The sequence below is a fragment of the Conger conger genome, chromosome 13 (genome assembly GCF_963514075.1).
Source record: "Conger conger chromosome 13, fConCon1.1, whole genome shotgun sequence".
NCBI lineage: Eukaryota > Metazoa > Chordata > Actinopteri > Anguilliformes > Congridae > Conger > Conger conger.
Window position 1 is genome coordinate 3,901,267 of NC_083772.1, and position 15,515 is coordinate 3,916,781.

The 15,515-nt window shown below is 48.9% G+C and overlaps 1 protein-coding gene across 1 annotated transcript in view; it reads left to right on the plus strand.

The window, feature by feature from the left end:
• The window catches only part of LOC133108403 (galactosylgalactosylxylosylprotein 3-beta-glucuronosyltransferase 1-like), a 36,434-nt gene that overhangs the window by 10,383 nt on the left and 10,536 nt on the right, over positions 1–15,515 (plus strand). Inside the window, exon 2 of the mRNA XM_061217911.1 lies at positions 13,857–14,081. The gene's annotated coding sequence lies outside the window, so the exon portion shown is untranslated. The remainder of the gene's footprint in view (positions 1–13,856; positions 14,082–15,515) is intronic.

Genomic DNA, 15,515 nt, shown 5'->3' on the forward strand with positions numbered 1-15,515 from the left:
GGGGAGGCTGGCACAGAGAGGGAGGGGAGGCTGGCACAGAGAGGGAGGGGAGGCTGGCAGAGAGGAAGAGGAGGCTGGCAGAGAGGGGGAGGGGAGGCTGGCAGAGAGGAAGAGGAGGCTGGCAGAGAGGAAGGGGAGAGAGAGGGGGAGGAGGCCGGCAGAGAGGAAGAGGAGGCTGGCAGAGAGGAAGAGGAGGCTGGCACAGAGGGAGGGGAGGCTGGCAGAGGGGGAGGGGAGGCTGGCAGAGAGGAAGAGGAGGCTGGCAGAGAGGAAGAGGAGGCTGGCAGAGAGGAAAAGGAGGCTGGCAGAGAGGAAGAGGAGGCTGGCACAGAGGGAGGGGAGGCTGGCAGAGAGGAAGAGGAGGCTGGCAGAGAGGAAGAGGAGGCTGGCAGAGACGAAGGGGAGGCTGGCAGAGAGGAAGAGGAGGCTGGCAGAGAGGAAGAGGAGGCTGGCAGAGACGAAGGGGAGGCTGGCACAGAGGAAGAGGAGGCTGGCAGAGGGGGAGGGGAGGCTGGCAGAGAGGAAGAGGAGGCTGGCAGAGGGGGAGGGGAGGCTGGCACAGAGAGGGAGGGGAAGCTGGCAGAGAGGAAGAGGAGGCTGGCAGAGGGGGAGGGGAGGCTGGCAGAGAGGAAGAGGAGGCTGGCAGAGAGGAAGGGAGAGAGAGGGGGAGGAGGCCAGCAGAGAGGAAGAGGAGGCTGGCAGAGAGGAAGAGGAGGCTGGCACAGAGGGAGGGGAGGCTGGCAGAGGGGGAGGGGAGGCTGGCAGAGAGAAAGAGGAGGCTTGCAGAGACGAAGGGGAGGCTGGCAGAGAGGAAGAGGAGGCTGGCAGAGAGGAAGGGGAGGCTGGCACAGAGGAAGAGGAGGCTGGCAGAGGGGGAGGGGAGGCTGGCAGAGAGGAAGAGGAGGCTGGCAGAGGGGGAGGGGAGGCTGGCAGAGAGGAAGAGGAGGCTGGCAGAGGGGGAGGGGAGGCTGGCAGAGAGGAAGAGGAGGCTGGCAGAGGGGGAGGGGAGGCTGGCAGAGAGGAAGAGGAGGCTGGCAGAGGGGGAGAGGAGGCTGGCAGAGAGGAAGAGGAGGCTGGCAGAGGGGGAGGGGAGGCTGGCAGAGAGGAAGGGGAGGCTGGCAGAGGGGGAGGGGAGGCTGGCAGAGAGGAAGAGGAGGCTGGCAGAGGGGGAGGGGAGGCTGGCAGAGAGGAAGAGGAGGCTGGCAGAGAGGAAGGGGAGGCTGGCTTGCGCTAATCGTTGAGCTGACTGTCATATACGCTGCCTGATGCAATAATCACAGCAGTGCCTGAATCCCTTAATGATTTCCAGTACAAATACTCAGAGATATTCATGAATATTTTACCAAGGTACGATCCCCCAAACCATTAGCAGGTCAGCTTGTAAAAACATTTTATGAGAACTGATTGATGCATATGTGTTAATACATTTAGGCTTTATTATTAATTATAGCACAATATACTGTAGTTTATGTACTCACCAAAATGGGATATGAACGTACAGTAAACACTGTATGAGTATAAAAGATAAGTCTTATAGTCCCAGTAATCCATGATAAACTATGCCGAGTCTCACTAAAACGTACGTTAGCAAACTGTAAAAAAAAAGGTCACAAATATTTATGACAGGTGTGGAAGATGGCAGGCCAAACCACACGGGCCAAAGCCATTGATGTTTGGCTTTAGAGTTTCTCAAAGCGCAATGGGGAGTAAAACAGCTCCTCATTGAGCAATCAGAGAGTCTTCAGAGGAGAGGTCAGCTGACGTGTCCTGTGTTTATACAGCTCTGTGTCCAGTGTTTATACAGCTCTGTGTTCAGTGTTTATACAGCTCTGTGCCCAGTGTTCATACAGCTTTGTGCCCAGTGTTTATACAGCTCTGTGTTCAGTGTTTATACAGCTCTGTGTTCAGTGTTTATACAGCTCTGTGCCCAGTGTTCATACAGCTCTGTGCCCAGTGTTTATACAGCTCTGTGTTCAGTGTTTATACAGCTCTGTGTTCAGTGTTTATACAGCTCTGTGTTCAGTGTTTATACAACTCTGTGTCCAGTGTTTATACAGCTCTGTGCCCAGTGTTTATACAGCTCTGTGCCCAGTGTTTATACAGCTCTGTGTCCAGTGTTCATACAGCTCTGTGCCCAGTGTTTATACAGCTCTGTGCCCAGTGTTTATACAGCTCTGTGCCCAGTGTTTATACAGCTCTGTGTTCAGTGTTCATACAGCTCTGTGTTCAGTGTTTATACAGCTCTGTGCCCAGTGTTCCTACAGCTCTGTGCCCAGTGTTCATACAGCTCTGTGCCCAGTGTTTATACAGCTCTGTGTTCAGTGTTCATACAGCTCTGTGTTCAGTGTTTATACAGCTCTGTGCCCAGTGTTCCTACAGCTCTGTGCCCAGTGTTCATACAGCTCTGTGCCCAGAGGTGCTCATTAGCACTGTACAGTCCCCTCCACCCTCAGAACATTTGAAGCTTCGTTGGGCCTGTGTGCCGTCAGATCCCTGGGTTAGCCTGCGAAGAAAGGGCTTGATGTGTCCCTGGGGATGTCTGCTGCCAAGTCACGAATCCTAAGAGCATAAAAAGAGGACAAAAAAAGAAGGATTTCACTCACTGGCTCCCAGACTCTGTTGGAAGAAGCACAGATGCGTGTGGAAGGTCACCCCAAACACTACCCTAAAATACACAGTAATAATAATACAATTATTTCTAATATTAAACTGCCATTTATATACTGCATACAGAATATAATGCAAACATTATTGTTGTCATATTGATATATAAACACCTATAGTTGTCATGTATTGTTGTCATAAGTAATTTTATACTGCATAAAGCGATGGTTTATGTGCCTAATATAACCGCTCTGCGGTGGAGGTCAGTGCAGCCGGTGTCCCCGCGCGGTCCCGGCGGAGCGGGGGACAGGTCGTATAATCAGCGAACACAGATACCGCTACATCAACACACTCCCTCTCCCCGCTCCGTTTTTAAAAACTCCGCTCCTCTGCGCTTCTCTGAATGTGACCCAGTGCGTTCGCGCGTAGCCATCCGCGGCGCGGAAAGTCACACGGGCTGAATGTAAGAGCAGATCACAGTGGGTCCAGGAGATGGGCTTTCGGGAGGGGTTGGGGGTTGGGGGTTGGGGATATAGGGATGGAGGAGGCATGATGATTTCATTGTTAGCACTCAGATCAGTCACAGGAAACCCCTCTTACTAGAACCAGCAAGTAGGCTTCCAATCCATCCCCCCAGTCATTAATTTGAAGGCATAGCTCTCACTTAATATAGCGCTAGATTAAGTTGCACACATGTAAGTGCCAGGGAATTGTCCAGATTTAGGTGTTAGGTTTTCAGAGTAGCACTTATGTTAAAGGTACAGTTGGTAATTTCAGACTTCTAACGATCAAGAGAGGAATTGCAACAACAAACACGCTCAAACCTCAACCACTGTTTATCCCTCCCCCTTCTCTGTAAACACGCTGACGTTGAAACGCCATTGGCTGTGGCAATTAGAACCAATCTTCAACCAATGATCTTGAATTATTGTACATCGTATAGGGCGGCCTGTAGCGTAGTGGTTCAGGTAAATGACTGGGACACGCAAGGTCGGTGGTTCAAATCCCGGTGTAGCCACAATATAATCTGCACAGCCATTGGGGCCTTGAGCAAGGCCCTAAACCCTGCATTGCTCCAGGGGAGGATTGTCTCCTGCTTAGTCTAATCAACTGTATGTTGCTCTGGATAAGAGCGTCTGTGAAATGCCGTTAATGTAATGTATAGTTATGCAATGTTTTGGTACAGAGTGCCAGCCTGTCAGTGAGCCTTTTTCAATGATAGGAAGGAATTAACAATGGTTTTGTAACAATGTTTTCCTGTTGTACCGTTAATGATGAGAATGAAGGTGGATTCTCACTTGTTCTCGCACCCAGCCTCTGTGAGGCTGCCAAGCTGTTTTCGCAGTCACGTGACTGACTGTTGTTCCAAAATGCCCTAAGCCCGGAGGAGGCTACAGGTTAAACTCCAGAGGGGGGGGCTCGTGTTCCCCGCTAATGGAAGTCTCTCAAGCCGCTTTACTCTTTAACAGATTGCAGCGTAGAGGTCCCAGGCGTCGGCGTCCACGTCCTGGCGCTGGCTTTTTATAGCAAGGCCTGCCAGGGGTAGAGCGGGTGGCACTGCCGTTCTCCAGCACACCTGCTCTGATCTCCATTGTTGCTGTTGTCTCTGCTGCTGCACGGGGGTCTTCCCAGCCAAGCTAGCAGATGGCATTTTGAGTCCGTGTCGTTTGAGTCCTTCTGCTAGCTAGATGCTTTCCTGGTATGTGAAGGCAGGTTACTGGGCAAGGAAGTGCAGATCGCCAGGGAAACAGGCGGCCTGTAGCGTGGTGGTTAAGGTAAATGACTGGGACCTGCAAGGTCGGGTTGTTCTAATCCCGGTGTAGCCACAATAAGATCCGCACAGCCGTTGGGCCCTTGAGCAAGGCCCTTAACCCTGCATTGCTCCAGGGGAGGATTGTCTCCTGCTTAGACTAATCAACTGTAAGTTGCTTTGGATAAAAGCTTCAGCCAAATTACAGGTAAAAAAATAAATTTTTAAAAAACAGGCCATACTTCAGTAATGTGCCATGGGTTGGGAACTGGAGGTCTGATTGATGGGAAGTTAAACGAGCGGTCCCTCTCAGGCACACAGGCTCGTGCCCCCCCCCCCCCCCCACCCCACCCCCCTCACACATGGTCATATGATTCACTTCTATGTAGGCCTGCTTGTTTTTATTCCGTAGTTTGCGGAGTTAGCATCATGAATATAAACATTTAATATTAGTTGAGCTCAGGCCGAGGCGTGTTGGCGAGAGCCACACATGCAAGGTGTTGTGCGCGACTCTGACTGTACAGAAATGGCGTGAGAACAGTTGTTCAGTCAAAGAGGCACGAAGGGAGTTGGGAATATGTCAGGTCAGGCAAAATGGAAAGGGTGCGTGCTTAATAAAGTTTTAACATCGCATCAAATTTAAAACTTTGGTGCCCGCGTACCAGGCAGTTAAGGGATCAGCCCCTGTATATATTCAATCCCTTATCAAGACCTATACACCAGCAAGACCCCTCCGTTTGGTGCCTCCCCTTCACCACACCTGCAGTTCCCGCTCACGACTGCTGTCTGTCCTGGTCCCACGGTGGTGGAATGACCTCCCGGTGGATGTCAGAACGGCAGAGTCTCTGACCTCCTTCAAGCGCAGACTGAAGACTCATCTCTTCAGGCTGCACCTTTCCCTCCCTAACTCACCACCACGATTAGCCTTATATATGCCATAGACTGTAATGGCACTTATGTATAGAGCGTATAGATATTGTTACTTGTATAGATATTGTTGTTGTTTTTTTGTATTAGCTATTGTATTGTTGTCCTCTTCACACTTGTCCCTGTGTTCGATTTGCACTTCATTGTACGTCGCTCTGGATAAGAGCGTCTGCTAAATGCCTTGTAATGTAATGTAATGTAACATTGAATGTTACTCTCTTAAAAACACATTACTGATGCTTATTATTATTATTATTATAATGAATAATAGTATGCATAATATTTTGAATGAGAAAATGATTCTTCAGACTGAGAGAAATGCACACAAGGCTAGCGAGCACGCTTGCTATGTTGGAGGAGGAGGATTGCGATTGTTTGTGAAAACGGCGAGACCAGAGAGCGTACCTCTCCACAGCTGGGCCATTAACGGCGGTGGTTATTTTTCTAAACTTAGCACGCGGGGGGGAAACGAATCGGCGTCCGAACTGAGCCGCGACCATTAGCCAAGATCCAGTCGCAGGCTAATCGATCTCTGAGGTCAGCCTGTGGGGCTGCTGAGGCGAAGCCAATGGGAGAGCATCGGGGATAAAACAACAACAAAAAAACAAGCGTGTCAGCAGTCCGGCTAATTACGTAATTAAAATAATCACGGAGAAGACGTTAATGCTATGTGCATTCATAAAAGCTTTTTTTTTTTTGCCCAGTACTAGCCGACGCAGTGGAGTCACTGGCTTCTGGGATTCAATTTTCTCTAATGGAGCCCAAGAGCACGGACCGTTTTCATTTAGATTGCGATTATTTGTGATGATAAAAGCTATGGTGAGCACATTTTTTTTTTAGGTTTACTCTGTATAATGAAAGTGTGCAAACACAGGGCTACATCAGACCGTTTACATTCGTGTAAGTCATTATGCGAGTTATCACCCGGGAGTGGTCGCATGTTCTGCGTGAGTGGATTTTGCTGAATACGCCAGTGCTTTATTGACATTTAATGATTCTTAGATTAGGTTTCCTTCATGGTCTATATGGACACCGTGTTCACGGTGATTCATTAATATCGGCCTACGATGTCATGCATCTGTATCCTAATGAATCATTAATGAGTAGGCCAGGGCACTAAGTGTGTGTGATATATAATCGCATGTAATGGCACAAAGTGTGTGTGTGATATATAATCGCATGTAATGGTGCAAAATGGCGGCAGTGGAGAGCCAAGCAGTGGGAATTTCACCAGAGCTTTGAGGTCCAGGCTCCCTCTGCCCTTGCCATGGTTCTCACTGCTTTACAAATGCATGTATTCCCCCCATAAACGGGCCTCCCCAAGCCCTGCAAAGACCCAAATAAAACACAAATGCCCCACCATCCCTTCCACAAAACCTGCACAGCCCTCCCCACAGCAGACCCCATCAAACCCATCTTCCCCAAAGACAGTCCCCCTATGCAAAGCTCATCACTCCCCACCCCCGCTCCCACGTCCCCAGAGACCCAGAGAGAGAGAGAGACGAGACGGAGCGCGGCTCCAGCCCCCCGCCCCGCCCCGGGGGACCAGCGGGAGCTCCAGGTCCACGTGGGGGGAGTTCTCCACCGGGCTTAACCGCCGTCACATCTCACCACTCTGTGACAGCTCTTAAAGTTCAGCCGCAGCGTGGAGCTCCTTAACAACGCGCAAGCTGAAGAACCTTCTCTGTTCCTCGTTTCCTTGTGACCAATTTCTCTCCTTTTCTCCTCCTTTCTCCTCCTTTCTCCTCCGGCTTTGTCTCCCTCCCTCCCATGCTGCTGCTCCCCCATTACATTACATTAATGGCATTTGGCAAACGCTCTTATCCAGAGCGACGTACAGTTGATTAGACTAAGCAGGGGACAATCCTCCCCTGGAGCAATGCAGTGCTAAGGGCCTTGCTCAAGGGCCCAACGGCTGTGCGGATCTTATTGTGGCTACACCGGGGATCTAACCGCCAACCTTGCGGGTCCCGGTCATATACCGTAACCATATTTGTAGCGTCCATTTCCACTGGCTGAAACAAGCTAGATGACGTACGAAGGATGACCTTAAAAAGCCCTGGCGTTGGATTCTGGGTACTCTGCGATTCTTTGTTTACACCTCAGTGCATGATCAAACTGAAACTGGGATTGTTTTGAGTCAGACCTGTAGAGACGGCAGCGGGAGGGGCAGGCAGGCAGGCAGCTCCACTGGCTCAGGTTAATAAAAAAAGCCCAAAGGTATTACTAATGATATCCACTGACATGAACACCTTCTCTCTCTCACTGAATAACTCCAAGAGCAGAAAGTGTTCTTCCATTTTGTCACCCTGTATTTACACAACATCAAAGCAAATGAATCAATTAATTTTGGATACGTATCACCCGCTGATCTCATGAAGCTAATTATAATTTATAATTGCCGCTCTTTTCTTTCCCGGCACATATTCATAAAATGAGGATCAGCATTCCGGAGAGAACTCCGTGTCTGCTCAGTGGAGCCTGTGTATTTCATCGGCTCGGATCCCCTGGTACCAGCTCTTTGTCAGAGGAAGGTGCAAACCATCAGCTCTGACTGTCGTCCCGGCCACGGCTAATACCATCTGAGCTTGTGCAGATTTATGAGAAACGTGTCTATCTTTGGTTTTGTTTCTGCTTTATTGGGGGCGGGGGGGGGGGGGGTACTACACTGATAAGGCTATGGTCTTGATATATATTTGGTATTTCATGTATATGGGCGGGCGGCACGGATGGTGCAGTGGGTAGCACTGCCGCCTCACAGCAAGGAGGTCCTGGGTTCGAATCCCCGTCGGCCGGGGCCTCTCTGTGCGGAGTTTGCATGTTCTCCCCGTGTCTGCGTGGGTTTCCTCCGGGTACTCTGGTTTCCTCCCACAGTCCAAAGACATGCACATTAGGCTGATTGGAGAGTCTAAATTGTCTGTAGGTATGAGTGTGTGAGTGAATGGTGTGTGTGCCCTGTGATAGACTGGCGACCTGTCCAGGGTGTATTCCTGCCTTTCGCCCAATGTATGCTGGGATAGGCTCCACCCCCCCTGCGACCCTGATCAGGATAAGCGGGTTCAGATAATGGATGGATGGATGTATATGGGCGGCCTGTAGCGTAGTGGACTGCCGTTGGGCCCTTGAGCAAGGCCCTTAACCCTGCATTGCTCCAGGGGAGGACTGTCTCCTGCTTAGTCTAATCAACTGTACGTCGCTCTGGATAAGAGCGTCTGCCAAATGGCATTAATAGAATATAATGTAATGTAATATAATGTATTTAGTTGCATATAATTGAAATTCACTGGGCTTGGCGCTCGTGGTATGGACTGTACGTGACTTAACCTGTTGAGGACAAAGCCTGTTGAAAATGAAGAAGTCATCTGCACATATACATGGCAACGTGCCCCTGCTTCTAAAGAGAGACACACGTCTGTGCCTTCTGTTGTGGTACAGGTCACAGCAGCAGATTGTCTTTCAGAAACTCCTGCTTCTAACCTGACAAATGTGGTCCGTCAGTGATGGGGCATAATCTGACAGGCTGTGTGTCGCAAAAATGTTATTATTATTATTATTATTATTATTATTATGTTAGAGCATGTATACATGTGGGCTAGAAATATCCTCTATTCTTAGAAGGCTCTGCTGAGTTATCAGCAACAGCTGCTACCTACCGAAGCCAAAGCCACACTATTCAGAAAAATAAAGCTCATCCAAGCAGCCCGGGCCAGGTGTGAAATCCTGATGGGGGAGTATCAGCGTTGGACGGCAGTAAACTGCCATAACCATGGTGAAAATATAACGCTTGCATTTGGTTTTACTTCAGTTTTCATAATTCATTAAATGAGACGCGTGTGAATTGGAGCAATTTGGCATGTGTTCTTAATTAGTCAATTTGGCAGATTTTGTTTTATATAGTGCATATTACAGTATATAGTACAATTCACGGTATACTCTGACGATGACCTGACCTGCTAGTCAAACGTTAGGTGATGGTGGCAAAAAAACTCCCTGCATGGCGTGTTGGTACAAATCCTGAGGAACCCAAGAGCTGATGTTGTCCTTTCATTCAGCACCAACTGCCTCTCCTGCTGTTCAATCATTCATTCATCCAGTCACCCCAGCCACTGTGCTGAGTCCTCATCCAGCCATTAGTTTAATCCAGGGCTGGCATACTGTCCAGAAAAAAATGCTCTTTAATAACTTAATCTGTCCCACCCATCTCACCTTCGGAGAGCACTTTTCTCCCCCGTTTCCTCTCTGATTTAGAAGGCCAAGGGCTTTTTTTTCAGGAGGATAGTTTAGCCAGCCGTTTGTGGAGAAGAGTTTGTGGGTGATTGATGGGCACGCCAGCCCGTCTGTGCCAGCCCTGATCTCGGCACCTGATGAACCATTTCAAACACCGGGTGTGGGGGGGGAGGGGGCTCGCATTCAGAGCGGATAGCTGCCTGTAGGCCACTCTGCCCATCTTCATGCCGATCCAGGTGAGCCTGAATAGCCATAAAAAGACAGTAGGGGGGCCACATACAATCTGCTCCAGATGGGCTTAGGCCTTTAAGAAGTCTGATGTTGTCAAAGGGAAATATGGCCATGAGACCAGGCAACCATCTGCCTATTATTTGCTGGTATTGTGGAGGAGCACCAGGCCCGTTGATACTTTAAACAAACCCTGCCCACTGTGAGTGATATGCTTTTTTCTGAGACTCCCTGACAAAATGTGCTTTGGGTTTGCGCTACATTGGGAAGACCCTCATGAATCAATTCCCACCGTTCTCCGCTTCTGTCTTGATCTATAAATATAAAGACGCAAACTGCAGGAGGAGAGGAGAGGGTTTGTAGTCAGCGGAATCAGGACTATTCCGACAGCAACAGAGCTCCCATCTTCACCCGGACCCGTACTCCAAATGTTTGTTTTCTCTGACAGAGCGGATAGAACGTCACGTGCCTAAAAAATCGTTCCCACGCACTTAATTTCACGGCCACGATTCTCGCCGCTGCTGAGATTGCAGTTATTTACACGAGCGCTTGCGTGAATTCTCTACCCGACTTGACTTGACAGCATCCTGTGTTCTTTCACTTTCTGCTTGAATGTCAGTGTCTTCAGTCAATTTAGTTATTTTTGCCTTTGCCGAGACGTCCCCGGGAAGGGTAAAGTGCAGTCAGATGAAAATTCTCCAAATGAGCACTTACACATTCCTGAGGCAACATCGCCTAGTTATTTCAAAGGCAAATTAACGCGCGGGGATCAATACGTTATTCACTTTTCCTGATGCCCTGGGTGAAGTTGTTCTGGGGGGAGGAGGTGACAGGAGATCAATAATGACCAATCACAGCTCCTTTCTCTCAGATGTCCCCAGCCTTGTCACCATCTGGGCTCCTCTTACCAGGACCAAAAATATAAAACTACACGATGTGGCATTAGATGTGCAGCTCAGCCTGTACGGTGGCTGCCTCTCAACCTGTATACAAGTCAATTACATTACATGTCATTTGGCTGAGGCTTTTATCCAAAGCAACTTACAGTTGTTTAGACTAAGCAGGAGACACTCCTCCCCTGGAGCAACGCAGGGTTAAGGGCCTTGCTCAAGGGCCCAACGGCTGTGCGGATCTTATAGTGGCTACACCGGGGATCGAACCACCGACCCTACAAGCACCCACCGTCTTATCGCACCCTCTGGGGTTCCATGCCCTGCCATGGCACTTCTAGGCTGTGATTCTCTGTCTGTTATCCTCTCTGTTGTCTACTGTATGTGTCTGAATAAAGCAAAAGGTGAGTGGAAGGTCCATTTTCCTTGAAAAAGTAAATGAACCAGGAGGACGGTTCGACAGTCAGGGACGTGGAAGGGGAATTGAGAGAGCTTCCATCCCTGCTGGTTCAGTTTGCCGGGTTGCTCGACCAGTTCAGACGGGTTTGATCCCCGGTGTAGCCACAATACGATCCGCACAGCCATTGGGCCCTTAACCCTGCATTGCTCCAGGGGAGGATTGTCTCCTGCTTAGTCCAACTGTACGTTGCTCTGGGTAAGAGCATCTGCCAAAATGCCATTGATGTAATGATGTAATGTAATGTAAAGGAGAGTTCTCGCTTTGTCTGCACTTACGCTACACAACACTGCACTAACTCCACAGGCCTATACAATCAGACATTCTGACATGCAGAAAGAGATGTCAAACTGAAAAAGACTAGCATGTCTTTTAAATCTGGTGCATTGTGGGACAGGGATGCCTGGGAGTGGTGGGGGCTGGGTCTCCATGGCAACACACCTGAGGCCAGGTGGGGGCAGCTGTCACTCTGACAGAGGGAGGGGGAGAAAATGGCGAGGGAAGTGAAACGCACGGATATCGGAGACCTTATTTGAGCAGGAGATGAGTGACTAACCAAGTGCTTTTCTTTTTTTTTTACGGCTCTGTTCCTCTCACCCACTTCCTCCTCCTTTGTGATGTGTAATAACCTGGCACTGATAAGGACACTAAAGCTCTCGCCTCCACCAGGTGTTCATGAATAAAGACTCGTTCTCGAGAGCAACCCCCCCGCCCCCCAGCCCCCAGCCCGTGCCTTCTCCCTGAAATTAGATAATTAAGCCAATTTTAATTTGATGTTGAAAGGATGAGAAGCTGCTCTGGATTGGCAAAATCAAAGCCAAAAATATGCCAATTTGTGTCTTCAAAAGTCATGTGCCACATGACTTAACAGCTTCTGCCTTTGCAGGCAGTGAGTAGCCAATCAGGGCTCATCATTCATATTCCCCATTTTTTTCCAGTGATTGGTAGCTGAAGGTTACTGCCGTAGGTTTGTTTTTGGAGTGGTTAATCATGCCTTAGGTGGGGAGGAGGGAGCAGAAGAGACAGAAGCGGGGCTCCGCGTTGTGTAGTTCATGTACACGGTGTCCTCTTGCAAGGTCTAATCTCCACTTCACGCCTCCGCCCTCAACCGATAGCAGGTGTTCCTTTCACGGCCGGTTTGACCTCTGCTATCAAACACAGTCACGAGGCTTGCAAAAAATGTAAAGGGTAAAACGTCCCGGGAATATGAGGTCACCTTTTATTCACAAGTTCTTCTAACACCATAATAAAGCCAGGATGTTGATCTATGGGGGAGGTGGGGGGAGGCGCGGGGGGGCTGACGGAGGGGTGTCAATAAAGAGAAACACTTTGATGCGTCTCACTTCCTTTAACCTTTCTGCTGTCCCTTTCTAGAGCTCCTCTAAATCAATGCTCTAGATAAGCATCGAAGCCTTTGAGTTTGACGAGGCGATCGCCAGAGCTATCTCCAGCACGGCTCCCATCAGCCCTCTAATTACGCCCATTAGATAACGGGCTCAGCGAAGCTCGGCCTGGTGCGATAATTAGGCTACCGGCCCTTTAATCTCAGCGACGGCCCCGTTTCAGGGTTTATCCTTTTAATCAACAATTCATCACATGGGGTCAAGAGCCGGGGGGGCCGCCGGCCTGTAGCTGCTTCATAATGCCCTTTGAAAACAAAAACCAGATCAGGAATAAAATTATATAGTCACAGCACGCCACACGCGAGGCTTAATAAATTATTAGCTGTTTTCTTGATTTTGATCTTTAAAAATTGAAAGTATAGTACTCTGAGACTGATTGATGAAAGGGCATGCGAGACAGGAAACCCTTCCTTCTTCATTTGGGTGTGGATCTCAGATCCAGAGAAGATAAAATCATGATGGATTTTAGGCTGCAAAGGCTAGCACACCTGCGTTAAACGCAAAAACCCCGCGATTGTGTCTGGAAATCAGAAAAGCAGAACCAGCGGCGAGAAGCTGTCAGAAGTCTTGCATGATTCACAGATGCAAAACACAATCTTCTGTGAACAGCGAAATAAAAAGCGGTCTTTTTATAGTTTCCCTCCAACAACAAGACAATACACCGCTGCTGCTTTTAGAGCCTCGGCAATAGCTTCTTTCATGGCTCGTTTGATCCCCTCTCAAAGACGAGGCTAAAAATATACCGTATCATAGCCTCCTCCGTGGGCCAGCGCTGTAAAGCAGCGAGTAGCTGGCTGGGCCCGGCGTTGTACGTCATCACGTGCACCGTGCACTCTCCTGCATTTCAGTGTGTCATAGAGCCATGAATCTCCATTTAGAACAGACGGTTCTACCATATGTACCACACTCATCTCTTGTTGTCCGCATATTTTAGAGGGGAGGGGACAGAAATAAATGAAAAGAAATGCTGTGAAGAAGTTAAAAGACCAAAACAATGCAAAAAAAAGGGTGTACATGTCTGGGAAGGTGTTCTGAGCAGAGTGCTCTGTGTAAACTGTGCATCCGGTTCAGCACCACTGAAGAACCTCTTAAAGCCACGTGGATTATTCCTACCTCTGCAGAATAAGGACTGGCTGTGGGGAGGTTTCGCTGTGACCCCCACGGTCCACACACTGATCTGGGACTGGTAACATCGGGGTGGTGGTGGGAGTTATGTTCTTTTACCTTGAACTCATCACCTTGTTTCATCCGCCCACAGTGCTGCCAGGGTGTTCATATGAGTGTGCGGTCAGTGGGAATTGCACAGATGAATTGTGGAATCAATGGCTGCTGTAGAACCTGAGCTGTGGCTTCTCGTTGATGTCTTGCAGGTTGACGGGAAGAGGGAATTTGGGTTTTTTCGAGTGTGGCAGCCTACTGAGACATCCTTCTGGATGCCCTCACTAGGCACACGCCCCCTTCTGTTCGGCCCTGTGAATCATTGGGCATACGCCCCCTGCTGTTCAGCCCTGTGAATTATCTGGCGTACGCCCCCTGCTGTTCGGCCCGAGGAGGTGCCCGTCCTTGGTGTTTCCACGAGCATGTTGTAACCTTGGGTGAGTTCATCGCTTGTTATAACTTTGTGTGCGTTCAGTGAGTGTTATAAGCTTGGGTGAGTTCATCGCATGTTATAACTTTGTGTGAGTTCAGTGAGTGTTATAAGCTTCGGTGAGTTCATCGCATTTTATAACTTTGTGTGAGTTCAGTGTGTGTTATAACCATGGATGAGTTCCGTGCATGTTATAACATTGGGTGAGTTGAGTACGCATCATCACCTTGGGTAAGTTCGATGACAGGAACTGTAAATGCTTTACTGAAATCACCAAGCAGGAAAACAATGAATCACAGTTCATGTGTCTCCTTGAAAACATTCTAATTCACTCATAAATTCAGATTCTCTTGAAACATGAAAAATATAGATGTTGTGCTGTTTATCCTGGCAGTCATGCAATCACTGATCAATTCATGAGGCTCTGTACCAAAAATGCATCGGAAAAGAAAAGCTTATCTTAGAGTACTCAGTGTCAAATCAAATTTAAATTTAGTGAAAGACCAGACACCCAGTTAGAAATGTACTCTTCAAAGACTTCACGGATCTCAGTCTGCTCTCCAACGAGGCATAAAGACAGTCAGAAACTGTCACTGACCTAGTTTGTGAGACAGAAGAGGCAGGAATTCAGACAGATATATTCACACTATGCATTCAAGCTGCTTCATATGAAAGATGACTTATAAAAATGGTCAAAATCCGAGAACAAGAAAGTAAATCGATTCACACCACACTAAAATTCCTGGTACAAGCTAGCCTGCTCCTCTACTTCTCATTTCTGTCTGTCTGTCATACAGGTATGACCCATTTTTTGGAGAAATACTGGGGAACCCGAAATGTGGCTTTGTCATCTCCAGTGATGTGCTGGGTGCTGGAATTTTATTTGGTCCAGAGGAAACAGTGTCCCTTTCAGGTCCATTTACACCTCTCCAAAAAGCTTAGCTTTCCGGGAGGCAACATTAACAACACCCAACAAACACCAAGTCCTACTCAGCTTCACACAACAACACCTTGGTGCCCGCTGGCAAAATTGTCGGACAAATCTATTCTGAAAGTGGTGGATGCAGGGGTGACTACGGCAGACTACTCCAGTCCAGGAGGGCCGCAGTGTCTGCGGGTTTTTCTGGTTTCCTTTCAATCAGCTGCCATGAGAACAAGGCCTTGAGAACAAGGCGTGTGGATACTTTAACCAATCAATGACGTGAATGAACCGCAGGTGCCCAGAACACCCCAAAAACCTGCAGACACTGCGGCCCTCCAGGACTGGAGTTAAACCTGCAGACACTGCGGCCCTCCAGGACTGGAGTTAAACCTGCAGACACTGCGGCCCTCCAGGACTGGAGTTAAACCTGCAGACACTGCGGCCCTCCAGGACTGGAGTTAAACCTGCAGACACTGCGGCCCTCCAGGACTGGAGTTAAACCTGCAGACACTGCGGCTC